Below are 17708 nucleotides of genomic sequence, written 5' to 3'. Positions count from 1 at the left end.
ATTAAGAAAATGTTTAAATATGTCTGTGTACTCAAGTCTTTGAGCATGAGTGTTAAAAGCAGAACAGAGCGACGTATAAGAAGGCACCAGTTTTGCAAGAGTTTGGTTAAGCATTCTTTGAGGCATTCTTTAGTTCGTTAGGTCTTCCATGTTTAAGGAAAGTTGCCTTTCTTCATGTGAATTTTTCTAGTCAATTATTTGTTTTTGCTGGCTAATGAGAGGTTTTACATTATTTTTATATTTTGCATGTATAATACAGATACATGCAAAAATCTAGCCCTCTGTCAGTGTATCTGCATATACAGTCTTGTCAAATGTACAATAAACATTTTTCTGCTTTGATCTTTCCTGATTGCTTCCTTTTTGAGTCTTCCAATGAGCAAGTATGTCTAGTCTAGTGTAGTTAGCCTGCATCAGGCCTCTGTTCCTGTAGTACTTGTGTGTCCTGTAATAAGAAAATGCTTATTCAATTGAAGATCATAAAGTTACCACCTTCATCCTCCTCTGAAAGCTTTGTTTGACCTCATACATGAGATACATGTAGAATTGATTTTGTATAAATCTTAATGCAGAGGTCACTATGATTTTCTTCCATATTTGCATTTGACTACACCAACTTTACTTAATAAATATCCTGGAGCACCAACATCCTTGGAACACCAGAGCCTTGCCATCCCTCCCCCCTGCTCTGCCAGCTCCATTGGGCACCAAGTGGGTCTACCTCTAATCTCTCTAGCTGGTCCATTGTTTATCATTGCCTCCAAAAACTGTCACCAGATTCTTGTAACCACTTGGAAGACTCAGTTTTAGACATTCATATTTTTCAGTAAATTTTCAACTTTTCTTAGCTTTTTGCATTACTTTATGCATTTTGAAATTAAATTGTCTGTGTGTGCCCAGTGGTGTCAAAACTGATTTTAGTGACTCCAGAGATTTTTGTGATTTCACTAGCTGAGCTGGCAAACCGTCCCTTCATGCCCGTGCCATGACTATGCACACAGCCAGGGTCTTCTATTCAGCCAGGTCTCCTGTGTCACAGCTCACTCATGTGGCCTCCTCTAAGGCTCAATGCACTCTCTTCTTTCCAGGGCCCTGGAGAAATCAGGCAATAGGTCATGACATTGTTGGCCTGGAGCTTCTATCCCTTTCCTTCTAAGAATGTGACTGGTAAAAATAAAAAGTCTCCTGGCTTCCTTTCATGAGCTATTTCACCTTTCTCCAATCTGTCAATGAAAACAGCAGCCAAAAGATTGTTGACTTTAGACAAACCTCAGAAGTCTTTCTGAACTCGGAAGTGAGAATTGAGAGCCAGCCTTGAACTCAGAAGCCTGCTGTGTTGTCGCTTTTATCTCCAGCCTTTGATTGAAACCTCAACATAAAACCATATCCCTTCTCCAAGGAATGGGAGGAACCCATTGGCTTTGGGGTCAGGTTCAAATCCAGCTTTGACATTTATTAGCTGTGCTTGGGGCAAATAGTCTGATGAGGGGGTTTATACAGAATATCATCGTTCCAGCCAGCAGCACAGAACTTCATGTGGAGGAATGTTTCGCTCACTGCTACAGTTTTTGCTATGTTCTCTTAGTGCTCCTTAAACATATTTATATTAGAAACTACAGTGTTTGTCTTAATGCTCCATGATCAACTGTCTTCATCCTTAATTCCATTCAGTTTCCTCCTCTCCTATGGGCACATTATGAAATGTCAATGCCCAGTGCTTTTAGTAATCTGTTTTTGAAGACAGGATCTTGCTGAGCACTACTGGCTGGCCTAGAGCTCACTATGTATACCAGGCAATGCTCAGGTTCACAACAATCTTCGTGTTTTAACCTCCCGAATGCTGGGATTCGAGGCACATGCCACTTACCAGGCTTCACTATTACTTAAAAACTGTTCTCTACAATTCTAATTGTAGAATATATTTTCATATATACTCCTCTTCTTAATATTTACTTTATTTAGCTTAGCAGTGGTGGTGCACACCTTTAATCCCAGTACTTGGGAGGCAGAGGCAGGCCGATTTCTGAGTCCAGAACCAACATAGTTTACAGAGATGTCCAGAGCTACAAAGAGAAATCCTGTCCTGAAAACATGCATGTGATTATTTGAACATGTGGAAGCCAGACCCACATGTATGTGGGTACATGCATGTGGCTGTTCATACATGTGGAAGCCAGAGGGAGCTCCTGGAGCTGGATTTACAAGCAATTGAAAGCTATCCCACCTGATACTGAGAACAAAACTGGGTTGCTCTGGGCAATACCTGCTCTAAACCACTGAACCACCTCTCCAGCTCATTCCTCTTTGTTTTCCTGTCTGTAGTTTTGTTAATTCTTTTCTTCTTACAGCTGAACACCTCTGCTGTTCTTGGATTTGAAGAACTTTCTATGCAGTGTCCTGAGGATAACTACCAACCTCTGAACATAGCATTGCTAAGAGGGTTACCTGGACTGATACTCCTGACCCTAGGGCCTTCCTTGGCTACAGATGCCATGATACTACCTCACTCGCTCTTTTCTGCTGCAGTGTCATAGCATTCTTGTGCTATGGAGCCCTGATAGACAAGAACAGGCTTTGTCTGAAGTCAAGTCAGGAGAATATGCCTCTGCCACTCATCTCATGCACCCCATGAAATGTTTCACTAACATTTATGTCATGTACAGAGCCTTTGTGTGCTCTGCATTCAGAAACATGTCCCTGAAACATGTACCCTTTTAGTGACAAAGGCTATGTCTGAATCACCCTTCCCTCAGTCCAGGGGCTTTCTTAAATTACTGCTATTGAGATTGACCTGGCAGACAAATCCACCCAGATTCCAGAGGCTCAAATAGTGTCTAAATTAGCTGTGGTCAAGAATGAGCTCTACCGAGGATGCCATGACACTGTCAAGTGTAGCAAAGAGAACTCTACTTCCCCATTATATTTACACACTCAGAATGGAGGAGTGTGGCTTTGTGCCTTCTCTCCTCTGATGAATCTGGAATTCCCTCCCATTTGGCCCTTCTTCTAATGTATGGGGAGCGTGGCTTGGCCTTCCAGCATTTTCCTTTCACAGGTGCTTTACATCCATACCCATACACTTATCTGATCTTCAGACTTCACCAGAATATAAATCTTCCAAACATGGCTGTATTTTTAAAACATTCATTCCCTGGTTTAAAGAAAGAAAGTTCCTCCCCCAAAAGAATTCTCCTCTTACTGATCAGCAAAATAGCTGCAAACCCAGTCCCTGTGTGCACAACTTCCTTCTAGTGCTCAGCCTGGATGTCTGAACCTGAAGTACCTCCGACCCCATCCCCAACCCCAAGCCCAGATGTCTCATCTCAAACTCCTCAGGTCTCTGAAATGTCCTAAATGCCCTTGTGTTCTGAAATTTAGGACCACAGTGTATGGTGACCTCACATCTGCAGGCAACTGAAGAGTTCAAGGAGTTAGAATCTTCAGAGTTCACATTAAAAATGGAGACACAGCATAGGACTTGCCTGAGATGAGATGGTTGGGGAAGGAGAGTAGGACCACCAGTAGCCCCATTTAACTCCCTTCATTTATTTTTGCATCTGCAGAAGTGATGCTTTATCCTTAGGTAGGTTTGTCTCTGTCATAATAAGGTTAAAAGTATTTGCAAAGTTTTGTATTCTAGAGCATATACCACTGCAACCATTTGGTTTTTGCACCAGAATATTGTCAATATGAGCACATTTGTAAGACAAATCCAGGAGAGCTAACAAGGCAAAACATTGCAAAGCCAGGGATAAAGGAGTCCTCAGGAACTTGGGAAGACAACCTGAATGCTTCTCCCAATTGGCCCACCTGGTTGAGAATGGTAATATCAGGAAATCATATGCTTCTGTTCTGCTAGAACCCAGTATCCAATTGATTGAGAGCTAGAGTGTATTCCATCCTCCCTTATCATTTAAGCATAGCAGTGAAACACACAATCTCCAATTCTCCAATTCTCCAATTCTCTAACCACGAAATGGACCCACAGAGTTCACAAAAGCCTCCTGTGTAGAATTCTCCATGGCCCTGCTTCTCTTCTTTCTTCACATAGCTATAATCACAAGATTTAATCTTCCTGGTGATGCTTGGGGTTTGTTCAAACAGTCTCTTATGCTAAAATTAACATTCCTTTTGTCTTCATTTAATATAAAATGAGGAAAGTAAGGGGAGCATAGTGGTTTTATCATGCTGCTGGCTATGATAAAGGCAAAGACACAAGTCTCAACTCATACCTGCTTTGGTTATTTCTGTTGTCTCTTAGCCCCAAGGCCTGGCAAGGAGAACTCAAAGATTGAAAGGTTTCTCTTGGTGCATGATTTCAGGGATGTCGGTCTATCACCACAGAACAGCATAGTTCATGGCATGGACACAAAGTAGGAAGATAAAACAAGAAGTGGCTACTTCTTCCTAATTCCCCCCAACAGTTCCTTTCACCATCTCCCAACAAGGCATTGATATTATGGTATTATGAGTACATTAAGGCATTTACCCAGGTATAAGGCCAGAGCTCTCAGGACATCATTGTTTCTAGAAGTCATCTTAGGTATACCCAGAGCTGTACTGTAGCAGTCTCCAAGTTGGTTCTTAAGATGGTATCATTGACAATTAATAACTTAATACCCATTTCATTGTAAGCAACAGTATTTTTCCTATGTATTACTAGCTTTTAATAGTCAGGCAGCCTATGTCATCAAGGTTGCTGAGAGTTCCTGCTGACTAACAAGACTGGTGTACTCTTTTCCAAGCAGGACTTTGTGGAGCTTCTGAATTAAAAATCATAACATGGCAATTCTGACTTGATATGGCAATTGTATCACTATTGCTATTATATATTCTAAATATGAGCTCATTCCTAGTCAACAGAGAACAAAATACAGCAACATCTTCAGTGTGAGTCATGCAATGATACGATTATTAAAGGAAACAAACAAAACAAGTGAATGAAATAGAGGTTCCAGTATGAGAGCCATACCTCAGATGGAGACTGAAGAAGCCCCAGGTGCTAGGCTATTTCAGCAGAATGAGGAAAGGAGGAAGACTTTACAGAGCCACCAAGATCTCAGTTGACCATATCATTGAACAAGGGCCTCATACCTTTAGTCATTTATCTCCACAACCACCTACAGACAAATGAAGGAATGGATTGTTCATCATAAAAAATGTAACTGTATCTATTTTATTCAAGTGAATGAATGAAGTGTTAACTTGTTACATGTGACAATACACACAGAAAAAGATAAACATAATAACCCAGGTATAAATCCAATTTGAAAATGGATCTTTTTTAAAAGTACTCAAACCTGCTCAAAACTACACATTACTCAACTCAAGAGAAAAAGAGAAAGTGTTACCATCACACCAGCCAATTACTAGGTCAGAATGTAGTACAATATAATGTGATGGACCCACAATCCTACATTTAAAACAATCTCTGTTGGAATTAACTGGTAATTGTGAACAATTTACTTAACCTTGCATATTGGCAGAGCACTCTGGAATTAAACAATATTACACAATAATCAGAAACCTGATTTATCCCATGGATCGATGAAAATCGATGAAAATGGAGCTGTAAGATCACTTGAGAAATGAAAACACAAAGAAGGGTACAGAATGCCAGAGCTAGAAGACAACAATATCAGCGCATATCCACCCTTTAAAGGTGGGTTCTCTACATTTTTTGAACTTTGATCTTCTTCAAATTGCTTGTAGCTAAAGAATATCAAATGTCCCAGACCCAGGATGCTAAACTAGTAAGATATGTATCAAACACTTAAAGAAGAATTCTTAGATTAATCCAGGACAGAGAGGAAAAGACAAATCTTTTCAACTCATTTGCAAAGGCACTATCATCCTGAGCGAAATCCAACAGACATGGAAATAAAACTAGTGGCAATTAATCATCATGATAATGGCATACACAAAATAAAAGTGTCCACTAGGAATCCACAGTCAGCAGCACATAAAAGCCATAATACATCATGAAAGAGTAGAGTTCATTCCAAGAATGCAAGGTTCATTCAACACACAAAAATCAATTTAATTATACATATATACACATATATATGTATATACATACATATATATACATATGCACATATACATATACGTGTATATGCTAGCAACAAAACAAATATTAATTTTCAAAAGTTCAACTTGTAATGACATATATAAGACAAGGCATACATAGATATGTATATAAGTAAAGCATAAAAGTAAAGTATCATGTATGAAAATGTGTAGTGGTGCCCACACCCGCGGATCCTGGCCCGCAGCAGCTCTCTGCTCCCAGACCCCGTGGGACAGAGACCTCAGGTGGGCACTCCTGAGGCTGCAGAGCAGAAGAGACCACCAACACTGCCCACCACTGCCCACTTCCCTGGCCCAAGAGGAAACTGTATAAGGCCTCTGGGTGCCCGTGGGGGAGGGCCCAGGAGCAGCAGGACCCCTGCCTGAGACACCGCCGGAACCTGAAGGAAACAGACCGGATAAACAGTTCTCTGCACCCAAATCCTGTGGGAGGAAGAGCTAAACCTTCAGAGAGGCAGACACGCCTGCAAAACCAGAAGAGACTGCTCTCTGCACACATTACTGATTCCAGAGGAAAACACCAAACTCCATCTGGAACCCTGGTGCACGGAGGCTCCCGGAAGGGGCGGCGCAGATCTTCCTGGTTGCTGCCGCCTCGGAGAGCCCGTGGGCAGCACCCCGAGAGCGAACTTGAGCCTCGGGACCACAGGTAAGACCAACTTTTCTGCTGCAAGTGACCTGCCTGGTGAACTCAAGACACAGGTCCACAGGAACAGCTGAAGACCTGTAGAGAGGAAAAACTACACGGCCGAAAGCAGAACACTCTGTCCCCATAATTGACTGAAAGAGAGGAAAACAGGTCTACAGCACTCCTGACACACAGTCTTATAGGACAGTTTAGCCACTGTCAGAAATAGCAGAACAAAGTAACACTAGAGATAATCTGATGGCGAGAGGCAAGCGCAGGAACACAAGCAACAGAAACCAAGACTACATGGCATCATCGGAGCCCAATTCTCCCACCAAAACAAACATGGAATATCCAAACACACCAGAAAAGCAAGATCTAGTTTCAAAATCATATTTGATCATGATGCTGGAGGACTTCAAGAAAGACATGATGAACTCCCTTAGAGAACAAGTAGAAGCCTACAGAGAGGAATCGCAAAAATGCCTGAAAGAATTCCAGGAAAACATAAATAAACAAGTAGAAGCCCATAGAGAGGAGACACAAAAATCCCTGAAAGAATTCCAGGAAAACACAATCAAACAGTTGAAGGAATTAAAAATGGAAATAGAAGCAATCAAGAAAGAACACATGGAAACAACCCTGGATATAGAAAACCAAAAGAAGAGACAAGGAGCTGTAGATACGAGCTTCACCAACAGAATACAAGAGATGGAAGAGAGAATCTCAGGAGCAGAAGATTCCATAGAAATCATTGACTCAACTGTCAAAGATAATGTAAAGCAGAAAAAGCTACTGGTCCAAAAACATACCGGAAATCCAGGACTCAATGAGAAGATCAAACCTAAGGATAATAGGTATAGAAGAGAGTGAAGACTCCCAGCTCAAAGGACCAGTAAATATCTTCAACAAAAATCATAGAAGAAAACTTCCCTAACCTAAAAAAGAGATACCCATAGGCATACAAGAAGCCTACAGAACTCCAAATAGATTGGACCAGAAAAAAACACCTCCCGTCACATAATAGTCAAAACACCAAACGACAAAATAAAGAAAGAATATTAAAAGCAGTAAGGGAAAAAGGTCAATAACATATAAAGGCAGACCTATCAGAATCACACCAGACTTTTCAGCCAGAAACTATGAAGGCCAGAAGATCCTGGACTGATGTCATACAGACCCTAAGAGAACACAAATGCCAGCCCAGGTTACTGTATCCTGCAAAACTCTCAATTAACATAGATGGAGAAACCAAGATATTCCATGACAAAACCAAATTTACACAATATCTTTCTACAAATCCAGCTCTACAAAGGATAATAAATCGTAAAGACCAACATAAGGAGGCAAGCTATACCCTAGAAGAGGCAAGAAACTAATCGTCTTGGCAACAAAACAAAGAGAAGAAAAGCACACAAACATAACACATCCAAATATGAATATAACAGGAAGCAATAATCACTACTCATTAATATCTCTCAACATCAATGGCCTCAACTCCCCAATAAAAAGACATAGATTAACAAACTGGATATGCAAGGAGGACCCTGCATTCTGCTGCCTACAGGAAACACACCTCAGAGACAAAGACAGACACTACCTCAGAGTGAAAGGCAGGAAAACAACTTTCCAAGCAAACGATCTGAAAAAACAAGCTGGAGTAGCCATTCTAATATCGAAAAAAAAATCAATTTTCAACTAAAAGTCATCAAAAAAGATAAGGAAGGACACTTCATATTCATCAAAGGAAAAATCCACCAAGATGAACTCTCAATCCTAAATATCTATGCCCCATATACAAGGGCACCTACATACGTAAAAGAAACCTTACTGAAGCTCAAAACACACATTGCACCTCACACAATAATAGTGGGAGATTTCAACACCCCACTCTCATCAATGGACAGATCATGGAAACAGAAATTAAGCAGAGACGTAGACAGACTAAGAGAAGTCATGAGCCAAATGGACTTAATGGATATTTATAGAACATTCTATCCTAAAGCAAAAGGATATACCTTCTTCTCAGCTCCTCATGGTACTTTCTCCAAAATTGACCATATAATTGGTCAAAAAAACGGGCCTCAACAGGTACAGAAAGATAGAAATAATCCCATGGGTCCTATCAAACCATCACGGGCTAAAGCTGGTCTTCAATAACAATAAGGAAAAAATGCCCACATATACTTGGAAATTGAACAATGCTCTACTCAATGATAACCTGGTCAAGGAAGACATAAAGAAAGAAATTAAAACTTTTTAGAATTTAATGAAAATGAAGGTACAACATACCCAAACTTATGGGACACAATGAAAGCTGTGCTAAGAGGAAAACTCATAGCGCTGAGTGCCTGCAGAAAGAAACAGGAAAGAGCATATGTCAGCAGCTTGACAGCACACCTAAAAGCTCTAGAACAAAAAGAAGCAAATACACCCAGGAGGAGTAGAAGGCAGGAAATAATCAAACTCAGAGCTGAAATCAACCAAGTAGAAACAAAAAAGACCATAGAAAGAATCAACAGAACCAAAAGTTGGTTCTTTGAGAAAATCAACAAGATAGATAAACCCTTAGCCAGACTAAGGAGAGGACACAGAGAGTGTGTCCAAATTAACAAAATCAGAAATGAAAAGGGAGACATAACTACAGATTCAGAGGAAATTCAAAAAATCATCAGATCTTACTATAAAAGCCTATATTCAACAAAACTTGAAAATCTACAGGAAATGGACAATTTCCTTGACAGATACCAGGTACCGAAGTTCAATCAGGAACAGATAAACCAGTTAAACAACCCCATAACTCCTAAGGAAATAGAAGCAGTCATTAAAGGTCTCCCAACCAAAAAGAGCCCAGGTCCAGACGGGTTTAGTGCAGAATTCTATCAGACCTTCATAGAAGACCTCATACCAATATTATCCAAACTATTCCACAAAATTGAAACAGATGGAGCACTACCGAACTCCTTCTATGAAGCCACAATTACTCTTATACCTAAACCACACAAAGACCCAACAAAGAAAGAGAACTTCAGACCAATTTCCCTTATGAACATCGACGCAAAAATACTCAACAAAATTCTGGCAAACCGAATCCAAGAGCACATCAAAACAATCATCCACCATGATCAAGTAGGCTTCATCCCAGGCATGCAGGGATGGTTTAATATACGGAAAACCATCAACGTGATCCATTATATAAACAAACTGAAAGAACAAAACCACATGATCATTTCATTAGATGCTGAGAAAGCATTTGACAAAATTCAACACCCCTTCATGATAAAAGTCCTGGAAAGAATAGGAATCCAAGGCCCATACCTAAACATAGTAAAAGCCATATACAGCAAACCAGTGGCTAACATTAAACTAAATGGAGAGAAACTTGAAGCAATCCCACTAAAATCAGGGACTAGACAAGGCTGCCCACTCTCTCCCTACTTATTCAATATAGTTCTTGAAGTTCTAGCCAGAGCAATCAGACAACAAAAGGAGGTCAAGGGATACAGATCGGAAAAAAGAAGAAGTCAAAATATCACTATTTGCAGATGATATGATAGTATATTTAAGTGATCCCAAAAGTTCCACCAGAGAACTACTAAAGCTGATAAACAACTTCAGCAAAGTGGCTGGGTATAAAATTAACTCAAATAAATCAGTAGCCTTCCTCTACACAAAAGAGAAACAAGCCGAGAAAGAAATTAGGGAAACGACACCCTTCATAATAGACCCAAATAATATAAAGTACCTCGGTGTGACTTTAACCAAGCAAGTAAAAGATTTGTACAACAAGAACTTCAAGACTCTGAAGAAAGAAATTGAAGAAGACCTCAGAAGGTGGAAAGATCTCCCATGCTCATGGATTGGCAGGATTAATATAGTAAAAATGGCCATTTTACCAAAAGCGATCTACAGATTCAATGCAATCCCCATCAAAATACCAATCCAATTCTTCAAAGAGTTAGACAGAACAATTTGCAAATTCATCTGGAATAACAAAAAACCCAGGATAGCTAAAACTATCCTCAAAAATAAAAGGACTTCAGGGGGAATCACTATCCCTGATCTCAAGCAGTATTACAGAGCAATAGTGACAAAAACTGCATGGTATTGGTACAGAGACAGACAGATAGATCAATGGAATAGAATTGAAGACCCAGAAATGAACCCACACACCTATGGTCACTTGATTTTTGACAAAGGAGCCAAATCCATCCAATGGAAAAAAGATAGCATTTTCAGCAAATGGTGCTGGTTCAACTGGAGGTCAACATGTAGAAGAATGCAGATCGATCCATGCTTATCACCCTGTACAAAGCTTAAGTCCAAGTGGATCAAGGACCTCCACATCAAACCAGACACACTCAAACTAATAGAAGAAAAACTAGGGAAGCATCTGGAACACATGGGCACTGGAAAAAATTTCCTGAACAAAACACCAATGGCTTATGCTCTAAGATCAAGAATCGACAAATGGGATCTCATAAAACTACAAAGCTTCTGTAAGGCAAAGGACACTGTGGTTAGGACAAAGCGGCAACCAACAGATTGGGAAAAGATCTTTACCAATCCTACAACAGATAGAGGCCTTATATCCAAAATATACAAAGAACTCAAAAGTTAGACCACAGGGAGACAAATAACCCTATTAAAAAATGGGGTTCAGAGCTAAACAAAGAATTCACAGCTGAGGAATGCCGAATGGCTGAGAAACACCTAAAGAAATGTTCAACATCGTTAGTCATAAGGGAAATGCAAATCAAAACAACCCTGAGATTTCACCTCACACCAGTGAGAATGGCTAAGATCAAAAACTCAGGTGACAGCAAATGCTGGCGAGGATGCGGAGAAAGAGGAACACTCCTCCATTGTTGGTGGGGGTTGCAGACTGATACAACCATTCTGGAAATCAGTCTGGAGGTTCCTCAGAAAATTGGACATTGAACTGCCTGAGGATCCAGCTATACCTCTCTTGGGCATATACCCACAAGATGCCCCAACATATAAAAAAGACACGTGCTCCACTATGTTCATCGCAGCCTTGTTTATAATAGCCAGAAGCTGGAAAGAACCCAGATGCCCTTCAACAGAGGAGTGGATACAGAAAATGTGGTACATCTACACAATGGAATATTACTCAGCTATCAAAAACAACGACTTTTATGAAATTTCAGAGGCAAATGGTTGGAACTGGAAAATATCATCCTGAGTGAGCTAACCCAATCACAGAAAGACATACATGGTATGCACTCATTGATAAGTGGCTATTAGCCCAAATGCTTGAATTACCCTAGATGCCTAGAACAAGTGAAACTCAAGACGGAGGATCAAAATGTGAATGCTTCACTCCTTCTTTAAAAGGGGAACAAGAATACCCTTGGCAGGGAAGAGAGAGGCAAAGATTAAAACAGAGACTGAAGGGACACCCATTCAGAGCCTGCCCCACATGTGGCCCATATATATACTGCCACCCAATTAGACAAGATGGATGAAGCAAAGAAGTGCAGAAGTGTAGATCGCTCCTGAGAGACACAGCCAGAATACAACAAATACAGAGGCGAATGCCAGCAGCAAACTACTGAACTGAGAATAGGACCCCCGTTGAAGGAATCAGAGAAAGAACTGGAAGAGCTTGAAGGGGCTCTAGACCCCACATGTACAACAATGCCAAGCAACCAGAGCTTCCAGGGACTAAGCCACTACCTAAAGACTATACATGGACTGACCCTGGACTCTGACCTCATAGGTAGCAATGAATATCCTAGTAAGAGTACCAGTGGAAGGGGAAGCCCTGGGTCCTGCTAAGACTGAACCCACAGTGAACCAGACTGTTGGGGGGAGGGCGGCAATGGGGGAGGGTGGGAGGGAACACCCATAAGGAAGGGGGAGGGGAGGGGATGTTTGCCCGAAACCGGGAAAGGGAATAACACTTGAAATGTATATAAGAAATATTCAAGTTAATAAAAAAAAAGGGGGGGCCAGGGTACTGCACTGAAATGTCTCTGAACTCCACTGAAAAAGTCTTCCCATCATGGCACATAGATCTTCTCAGAGGCATCAGGAAAAAAAAAAAAAAAGAAAATGTGTAGTGGTAAAAATCACCAAACTAATGAGATAACAAAGTCAAAGGACACACACTACTTGTTTTCAAGGCTTATTAAAAATCTACAATGATCAAAGAAACTTAATCTTTTCAGGTAACTACCTAGATATAGACCAGAAATAAGATAAATGTTTTTTTTTTAACCATGCATCCACTAATTCAATTAGGAAAGAATAATCTCATTCATCAGAATGCTGGAAAAATGAAAGTGTAGATAAAAAAATGTTTAGCTTTATGGCTTAGATCTAAATGCAGATACAAAAAGAATACATAAGAGAAAAACCTTTGCAACCTTGAATTTCATTTTTTTCATTTTTAAAAAGTCCTAGAACACAAAAGTATACATTATAACAGGAAGTCAATAAGTTGGTTTTCATTGCCACCAAAATTAAAAGCTCCTGCTCTTGCAGTTTGCCAAGAAAATGCAAACAAGCTTTAGAAGATTTGCACAGTGAGTATCTATGAAAGACTAGCATAAAGAATAACTTGGGGAAGGACCAAGATGTCTCAGAAGTTAAAGACATTTCTACACAGGCCTAGAAACCTGATTCGACCATATTTGATCTCTATAAGTCATCTTCTGACAACCCCCCACGTTCATCATGCTGTGCACATGTACCATGACACATGTCATAACATGTGAACATGCAATAATAATAATAAATAAGGTAGAATGAGGTATGATACTCCAAACATTTGGTTCTCTTTACAAACTCAGGAGTTAGAGGCAGCCAGACTGTTATAAATTTGAAACCAGTATGGTTTACATAGAGAGTTCAAGGTCAGCTAAGGCTACATAGAGAAACCCTATCTATAAATAAATAAATAGATAAATAGATAAATAAATAAATAAATAGTTTAAGACAAAGTTTTTGACTCTTGAATTTCAATAAGGAAAAGCTAACACTATAAGGAATTAGTACAAACATTTAATAAGTAAAGCATTACTTATATATAAAATATCTACCTGGCAATTAACACATTAAAAAGGTGTTTCCCATCCTTCACAAATTACAATGCTGCTACACATTTTCTACAATAGAAATCCTATACTTGAGCATCACCCAAAACAAATGCCAATGTATTTCCTTTACAAAACACCACACAGGGTCAGCAAGAGGGTTTAGTGAGTAAAAATGCTTTCCACCAAGCCTTCCAACCCAGTTTGATCCCCAGGATTCTGGAGGGAGAAAACTGATTCCTTCAAGTTGTCCTCTGACTTTCTCACACATGCATACACACACACACATACACACACACACACACACACACACACACACACACAAGCATACACAGTAAACACATAAACAAGTAAATAATAATTTTTAAAATATACACAAATGTTTACAGCTACTCTAATCAGAGTTCCAAATTATAAACAACACAAGTGACTGTCAACTGGGGAGAAGCTAGTACAGCCCAGAAGACAGTTCTAGAAGCCTGTGAGGTGGCACCTACTGAGAAGGTTAGCTCCTTGTTGGTCTGCTCATGACTGGCAGTCTGTTGATTTTCTTGCAAGTCATCATGAGGCGAGTGTGCGATGTCATCCTCTCTCCCACCATGATGTACTTGCTGAAAGCAATGGCACTAGATGACCATGCGCTGGAACTTCCGGCATCATGACTCAGGATAAGCTTTTCCTCCTTATAAGTGGATTACCTCAGGCATTTTGTTACCATGGAAACGATGGAAAGGTTATATTATAATGATAGATATATTATAATGATAGATTTAAATAAAATATGAGACAGATGAAAAGCTTTGTGGGTGACAGGGACAGAGTGCTTACTCAGGCTCAAAGAATTTCTGTCAACATGAATATTTATCAAATATTAATAAATACAAAATATCAATAACCATGAAAACACTAGAACAGGAAAGCGTGAACGATGGGAAGATCTGAAGCTACCTTCTCTGAAGCTTCAGCTATACAATCAGTTGCCTCAGAGTGGAGGAAGCAGAGACTACTAAATGCGGTTTGTGGTGACTCTTTTCCTTAAAAGGAAAGGGAGGAAGGTTTCCTTTGTGCTGTGTCACAGCTTTTCCTATTTTTACTTTTGTATATTATCCTAAATGAAATCATCAAAATAATCATAAAATTTGAATGGGTTTTGTTAATTACACCATAGCCTTATATAAATGTTGATTTTCTGATACGTGTGTATGCATGTGTCATATTGTGTGTATGTGGGGGGATACATTTGTGTACATGTGAATGTATGTCTTTATATACATAAATATTCCATCGAGATTACACAGAAAAGTACACATAGGAATGTTTAGAAAGAAACATCACATCTGTAACATGCTCTCCAGTGGAAATAAAGGATATACAAGAGACAGATGGTGGAAGTGGAAATTACATGACATATGAAGATACAGAAACAGAAAAATGATAATAGATGATAGATTAATAGATAGATAGATAGGTGATAGATACATACATAGATATATAAATATAGATGACAGATAAGCATACGATAGATATGTAGATAAATGATAGGTAGACAAATAAATGATAGATAAGTGCATGATAGATACATAGATACATAGATAAATATAAATGATAGATAAGTATATGATAGATATATGATTGATAGGTAGGTAGATAGATAAATGATAGGTAAGTACATGATAAAAGGTAGATAGATAGATTGATTAGTGAATGATAGGTAGATAATAGATTCATAAATGGATGACAGGAGAAAGATGATGAACAGATGTGAAGATGATAGATACATACATAAATAGTAGATAGTAGATAATAGAAGATAGATTATAGACAGATGAAGAATAAATGATAGTTGAAAAACAAGTGGCTGATAGAATATTGATAGGTGGAAGAAAGGAAATAGATAGATAGATAGATAGATAGATAGATAGATAGATAGATAGATAGATAGATAGATGCACACAGGTAGATAATTGATAGAAAATAAACAGGTAAAAGAAAGATAGAAAACAGGTACACTAAAAACTAAAATATAAATAGAGAATTAGTATAAAGATTAAACAATTACCTTACATCTTTTTTTAAGTTTGAAAATATTTCCAAATAAAAGAGTAAACTATCAAAGACAATATTGCTGCCTTTCTCCTTTTTTATAATGTCTTAAATTCCACAAAAATATAAGCATCATTAAGAACATCCAGTGCCATATTTTCACAGGCCTGTGTTGGTGTGTTTTCAGATTTTAAAAATCAGTGGGAAGGCGGGTGTGGGTGAGGGAACACTTTACAAAAGCCATGAAGATTGTGAAGACATGTTTTCCATTCCTGCAGTCATTATGGGCTTTTAATTTGGTCACAGTTCAGAGCTGTAAATACATTTGCCCTTGTGACATACTCATAAAATCTATTTATCAATGCTCTCTTAAACAAAACATAGCCTGAAGAAAATCTTTCAAACTAACACCATATATTATTGAAACTTTAAAAAAAATAGAAAGAAAGATACTTTTCTGGTGAAATCCAGGAAAATCAACAGACATTTAGTGATATGTGTGCACATGCCTGAACTACAGTCTGAGCCTCTTTTATATGAGGCTTGAGTCTGCAATTATTCATGTTAATTCATGTGTTCAAGTTGCTGCCATATTTATTACAGTGGTTAAATGTTGACTTCAGCGTGGGACGCGTTCTTCTTACAACACTCCATGGTTCTGATCTGAAATGGAGCACTCTGTTTTCTTTCTGAAGGATCACTGTGAATGAGAAGAAATAAAATTTATGGATATTTTAGAGGTGGACGCATTTTGAGAAGGAAACTTCACTACTGATTAAATTAAAATTAACACAAGAACACACAGTTTAAATGTTACTTAAAATCAACAAAAGGCAATTAAAGAGGAAAAATGTGGCTTAACATTGTAAAATTTAATGCTACCTCATTCAAAATGACTGGACATACCAGTGACCCCACACAGTAAGCCCAACCAGAAACAGAAGAAAACAAGGTAGTTGAGCAGAGTTCTGTTTTCTCCTCATCGCTGCTTGGTTTAACTGTTCATTTAAGCATGGAATTTCTCTTGCAGCAGTCAATAAATATCAGGAATTCATATTCAGCGTAAGCTGTGCTTGCTGGGTCTTTTGATTTAGCCCCTAACTCTCAGACAAAAGATGGGTGGTAGAGTTATTCCCTAGGAAGAGAGGGGACATTTAGCATCATACAGAATGGCCTCAGTCCTCAACCCTTCACAAGAAGGCTTTGGCATGACCAAAGTCCCACATATGTCCTTTTAAAAAGAAATACAAGCATGCAGTATTTCTGAAAGGTTTGATTTTAAAGATGAGTCTAAAATTGTTTCCATCCTAAGCCAGGGGTGAGAACCAAGTCTATACCACATATCCTTGCTTTTGACCCAACTAGGGAAAAAGTTTTAAAGACAAAATGCATGTGGGAAGGTGTCAACCAGCAGTCCAAAGCATTGGGCAGCCCTTGATGGTTTTGTAGGCAGGAATTTTTATATCTTACAGTATGATCCCAATCTTTAGCCCAGCATGTACGTTAGAGGCTAGCAAACCCAAACTCATTTTGCTTTGGGTCTAGTCAGCTACATTCCGCCAGGGCCTCAGGCTGCACTCCAAGAAGGAAGACTTGCTGTCTCACTGAACTCTGAGTTTTCACTCATTTAGAAAACATATCCAAACTCTAGCTAGAAGAAAAAGCATATTCAGGACAGAGACAGGAGGTGTGACATTTACTTAAAACACCTTTCAAAAGTTAAGTAATACCCCATATCCCTCAGGACCCATCAGACCATCATTCACCTTCACTGGACAGTAAGCGGCCTCTAGGAACTGGGTTTTAAGTCAGATCTTGTGCTGAGACTGAGCCTTGAACAGTGTGACCTGTTCTTTCAGGTATTATGCTCTCTATTTAACAGCACA

The sequence above is a fragment of the Rattus rattus genome, chromosome 3, assembly GCF_011064425.1.
Source record: "Rattus rattus isolate New Zealand chromosome 3, Rrattus_CSIRO_v1, whole genome shotgun sequence".
NCBI classification, from domain to species: Eukaryota; Metazoa; Chordata; class Mammalia; order Rodentia; family Muridae; genus Rattus; species Rattus rattus.
This window is presented reverse-complemented; position numbering follows the sequence as displayed.